A 6,000-nucleotide genomic window follows, 5' to 3' on the forward strand; every position below is an offset into this window, starting at 1 on the left:
CACACGCACACTTCACACAAATATTGATCTAATATTAATTGACAAAGAATGTATCTAATTCCTATACCTATCCACACTTTTAGGTGAAATTGTTGAACCAACAACAAATAGAATTTAAGCCTTGACCACAGCTGCACTACACTCACAATTAATACAAACACGCAGTTATTAAACAAACACGTACTCTGAAATAAAAGCATCGTTTCTATAAAATAACAATACACAATTATCGTCATGAAGTACCTAAACAAATATGTCGAAACAATTCGCAGATAACATGCATAAAACTCCAAACGCATTTTTCAATTTAAATAAACATATTTGAACCTCTTTTTTTCTTTTATTGAATCGACCACACAACTTTTACGAGAAAATGCAATTTTTTGGTTGGCATGTTATTTTTATTAAAATGAAATTTCGTTTGAGCTGGAATTTTATACGATTCGGTCTGCAAAGTATAGAAATACTTATTCATTTTATTCAAAATAAATACCGAAATCATTTGTTCGAGTTTGGCGGCCGTTGCATTCGAGGTTCGACATTTATTTCGGTGGCAGTTCAATAATATTATGTTTGATTTCGCATCATTCCGTCGCAATTGTTTAATCGGACATTTACATTGCATTTCATACTCATCCACATTAAAACTACACCGCAATCCGCAATATATTTTGTTAATGATGTTACATTATTTAGCTGATCGAATATTAATTTATTAAATTTTATTATTTATTTATTAAAAACAACTGAATAACATATTTTTTATTTATTGCAGAAAAAAAAAACTTTAAACTGTCGATAAATTCTCCACTGATTATTTTCGTTGCCTGAAAATGTGTTAAATGTTCATTCAGGGAGTTGAACGTGAAGCGAGTGAGAAGTGAGATTCGAGATTCGTTAGATGGCAGATTGTATGTCAAAGTTGGCGGTTGCCGGAGTGGCACGCGTGAACGAAAACCTAGGGGTTTGTTGGTGTGCGCCACCGGCGAACGGCGATATCTAGGTGCGGCGTAATCTGTTCCAACATTCGAATAAAGAAAACTTCCTAATTAAACTTCTCGCGCGCTGCCCGTGCTCTGCTTCAAGTGCGCTTCAGTTTCGAGCCGCCAACAGCGAAGGAAACAAGTGGAAAACTGAAGCGGTTTGCAGAAGTTTAAGGAAATGTTTGTCGTACCTAATGTGGCAAGCAATGGTTGGAAATATGAATCAAATATTGCAGCAGTATCGTATTTTTTTACGATTTTAATCTTTTGACTTTTTCTTCAGAATATTATTTATTTATTTATTTGCAAGACGTGATATTTTTGTGGAAAATTTGTTTTCTACACTTTGACGAAAAACTAAGCTTAACGTTAGAAACGTCAGAAAAAAGAAACAGGGAAGTACATATATTAAAAGAAAACAAAGCCCTCGGCACCTTTATTCAGTATTCGTTGTGCTGAGCTTTCATCGTTTATTTTTTGTTTGTTTCAAAGTCAAAACAAATAGACTCAGACCAAAAAGCACAAGCAGCGAAAACGATTGTTGTCGACGCTGCGCAGCGACACGTAAAGCCGGCAGATTGATTTTTTGATTTCTTTTCAATTATGCATGCAAAAATTAATTCCGTTCCGATGCATGTACAAAGCGAATACGTTCGAATTGAAATATATTTGCACATGCCAATAAAATAGATATATAATCGAAATAAAACCTGCTCACATGGCAAATTGACAATAATTGTATTTTAAGTATTTAATACATGTACAAGTTTCGTGTTTAAAACCAGTTCATAAAATTGTGTAACTGAGGCGTGTAAAATGAAACTTTCAACATACACGCCAATAAATTGGAGTGCATATAAATGTGCGACAAATACTTGATGTTAAAATCGATGCATATCGGATTGTGTCGTTTGAACCAGAACTTGAAATCCGGACTATGCCTAAAAGTTTTGTTTTATGATTGGTAGTTTTTAGCGTTGATGTGCGCTGCAGACACGCTTGGACACCTTCGATGGTGCAAGGGTATAAATGAATTTATTCCGGGCTTTTACGAGTTTGCAATGCTTCGGAACGTTTTCGCATGCTATGGCATTTGGTGGAGGCGCCAGCCGTTCGTCAATTAACCTTTTCGAACGTCCCTTTCGTCTCACTCTAGCAAAATTTCTCCCTATATTAAGCGCTTTTCATCAAATTATCCTGCTGAAATGAACGCCGTTTAACTACTAACTGCTACATCTCGCAATTTAAATCTTTCTAGATCAGGTTATTTTTACTCTAAAGCAATAGTATACTTATGCAGAAAAATTTACATTTTGACAGTTTGGTAAATTACACAACGTAGAAATGAGTGCAACTGTGAGTGAACGTTAATGATTCACGTAAGGCGATATTAACCCAATTTTGGCCCTTCCAAGAAACCTCAACTTTGCACCGCTCGGGTTCCACGCGCAAGACTTAGTTAAGGTAGTAAAAAACTAAAATATTCCAGAAAAGGAGCACCGACGAGCTAAACTCTAGAAAAGTTGGAGCATATTAACGTTGCCCCCAATGAATGCCCCCATCGCGCACAAAGAGCACCCCCGAGCTAAGAGTTATGAGTTTGAACGTGATTTCGAAAAATTGCGCGTAATTAGCGCTCTTTTGCTGCTCCAATCCATTCTTTTCCGGGGCGCAAAACTTTTCATTGTATTCGAACCGGAAAGCACAGCACAGCATAATGGACACGAACTGAGAAACAAAGAAGCAACATGGAACATAAATGTTGAAATTTACTTCGCTTTTTTAACTATACAACATAAATAAATTTAAAAGGAAAACACTGCAAACAGGGAAAACCACATGAAAATAAACTGTTTTTTGTACCTTTGATTTGCTCTGGTAGATACAGCTTATTTGTATATCAGAATGACTTCGGTATAAAGTTTTGCTTGGTTTACTTTTACGCGCAGCAAGATTACCTATTGTAGTTTTAAAACTTGCGGCGCCGACTAATATCGTTGGCTTTCCGTTTTGGTGGAGGCGCCGGTGGCGGACCGTATTAAGTTTGCGCGCGAGCGTTCTAATTATTTAAACTCTTCCACATTGCCACGCACTGCAATGCGCCTGCGGCGCCACTAGATGAGATATTGTCATTTTCTTTGCGGGACATCCTAGCGTCTGCACCACTACTGCTGCCTCCGCCAACGGAAAAACAAATTGAACCAAAGCGGAACTCAAACTTTACAAAAGTTTAAGTTAAACAAATTATAATTATTACAACTACTCGACTATAAATAGACAGGGAGTCAATGGCTTGGTAAAGTTTTGATTGTTTTGCAAAATCAAAGCAAACAAAAAAAGCAGAAATGATAAAGTTTAATGCAAAAGATAATTGTTATCCTACCATGGATGAATGTGCCCGGAAAGTAAAACAAAACAACGTGACATCTGCTTATTTTGCTTGCTTTTGTGTTGATTCTTTCGGGCTCGTAACTCACAGACGAAAATTAACATTGCGTGTCGTTATGATAGCGCGTCGAGCTTTGCACCCATGCTGCGAGCCTACAATTAGCGAGTCACTCATACAATTTTGATAGCAGGATGGTTCCCGACACGAACACGTTTGTCCCACTCAACTGGTAAGAGAAGAACAGGTAGATGTAAACGTCCACCTTTGCGTTTTGCTATATTCCTATGTGTTTAGACATAATGAAAACGGAAGGAATGAGGAACGAGGAAAAAATGAACCCGACGACACACGCCATCTTTACTGGACGATGACGGCGATGTGGTGGTTGTGGTGTCGGGGTTAACGCGAACCGGGCGCATAAAGCAGAAGGTGAGGAAAATAAAATAAGGAAAACGAAGTGAATTACATTTTATTCGAAGACAGGTCGGCCCATTAAAACGGATAATAGTATTTATGCCCTGGCCGAGCGACACACACACCCGCACACAATTTCAATGCAATGCGCTAAGCTTTCATGAGGAAAAGTTTCCCTTGGGTGAAAACGTCTTGTCTTGATGTGCGACATTTATTGATAAGTGCGCACGCTAGCCCATGCTTCACCTGTCACAATCACGTGCATCATATACTTTCGTAACTCTTAAAAAGTGTAATCTCCTTCAAAAACGGATAAAATTTTTAAAAACTTGTGAGGATTAAATTGTGGTTATGATTATTTCGTTAGATCATGTTTAATAACATAGAAACACGTTCAGTCCAGTTGAGTTTTTGATGTTAGCACGCATTTTATCAATTTTCATGCAAACGTAAATTGCGTAATTAAATGGATCACAAATTAAATTTTATCGCAACATTGCAGTATGCGAGGCGTGTTCGGACATTAAACGAATAAAAACTACAATTTCATAGCGGCCAAATTGTTAAAAAAAATACTCCAAATTTTCAACGCACAATAAGCGATTCACGCGTGTTTTACTAGCCGCGTATAACCAAAAATTTGCACTTAGTTTTAGAGGTTGCGCTACATGAAAACTAATGATGCAAGCAGTTATTCCCGAATGGAATTCTCATGCAAATCGATACAATAATTAACCACGTCTGAATCCGTGTGTATCAAAATAAATAAATAAATGGAATTTTAAACGGCACACAAACCAACGATTATTATGTTTATAATGAATTTAGTTATTCGTTTGAAATATTCTTTGAATTGTAGATACATTGTTGTACTCGTATAGCATGGAAGTTTTGGGTGAAACTAAATGCAATTACTAACGTTGGCGTTGGTAACAATGTAACACGAACGAAACAAAAAATCGAACACAATTATTTCGCATTTTAATTTCACAAAACAATGCTCACTTTGAAGCAAACACTGTAACTGCAATGTTCCAATAAAATATACAAATCTTCACTTGTTTTTTGAACTTCAATTTAATTGCAGTAACGAAACAATAAGCGAAAATTGTAGCAATATTATGGTTTCCGTTGGAGAAAATTTAAATTCAATTGAAATCAGCTTTATGAGTAATTTACATTTGATTAGGCGCTGCTTTTACATCAGCTGCATTGCGGCATAACTCACTGTGGCAAACTAAATAAATCAAATTAATTAATTAGGAGGTAATGAAGCAACTATTGCATTGCAAACGCGTTTAAACATCAATTAATTTGGTAATTGAACTTTACGTCGTCCTTTCCTACGTCCACATCAACTTCGTTTATGAAACAATTGTAACTGACACAATGTATGAATTTTCTAATTAAATATGACCTGCAAATTTCGACCTCATGTTACACTCGAGGCTTGAAGAATATTTTGATTCACATAATGTCACGAAGTGTTTATTATTTATAACTTTGCCGATGGTGACTTTAGTTCCATGTGAGTAGGACATTGTGCCCGATGCACAATCAATCACTTCGACATCTACACGATCAACATGAAAATCTACTCGTTTTTTTGTTGCTTTGTAAGTAAGTAGCACCTAAGAAGTTTTAGGCTGTGATCGAATACATGACACAAAAAATAGTATGCGGGGTAAAGTTGCGTATGTGGGAGGCGGTTAAGTTTACCTGCAGTCGGATCCATCCCGCTGGCGACCGCGTCGACGACAAGAAGCGCGACGAGGGCTGAGAGCGCACAACGCGCACGTTTTGCGTCCATGTGTGACCGGCGAGTGGTGCGCGTGCCGCATGCCGACTGAGGCGTCGAGTGGCGGCGTCGAGACGCTTAACCGGGACGTACGCGTGCCGCCACCGCCGCCACCCCCGTTGCGCACGCGTCGCGCCGATGATAACACTGACCCGCACAATGTGAAACACATACGCGCGCCGAAACCCGCCCGCGCAACGCTTTAGCGCCACTTTTAACCCGCCGAAAGATGAATAGATTTCCGTGTTTGACGCGCTCCTCCCGTCGGGCGCGCTTTTTGCGCTTATGAATATGAATTACATATACGCGCATTATGCATTCTGATGGCGTTGATTTCGCAGATTGTTTGTGCATATTGTTAACCCGATAACGGCTGCCAATTTCATAGATGGGTTATGAATTGTTGACATCACCAA

The 6,000-nt window shown here is 38.3% G+C and overlaps 1 pseudogene; it reads right to left on the reverse strand.

The window, feature by feature from the left end:
- Window positions 1-5,639, reverse strand: part of LOC135791115 (neurotrimin-like) — a 49,761-nt pseudogene extending 44,122 nt beyond the window's left edge.
- Between the last annotated feature and the right edge of the window lie 361 nt (window positions 5,640-6,000).

The sequence above is a fragment of the Atheta coriaria genome, unplaced genomic scaffold, assembly GCF_025399875.1.
Source record: "Atheta coriaria isolate IRGN ID8LTWV9N9 unplaced genomic scaffold, Caltech_Dcor_3.1 hic_scaffold_4_pilon, whole genome shotgun sequence".
In the NCBI taxonomy this organism is placed as follows: Eukaryota; Metazoa; Arthropoda; class Insecta; order Coleoptera; family Staphylinidae; genus Dalotia; species Dalotia coriaria.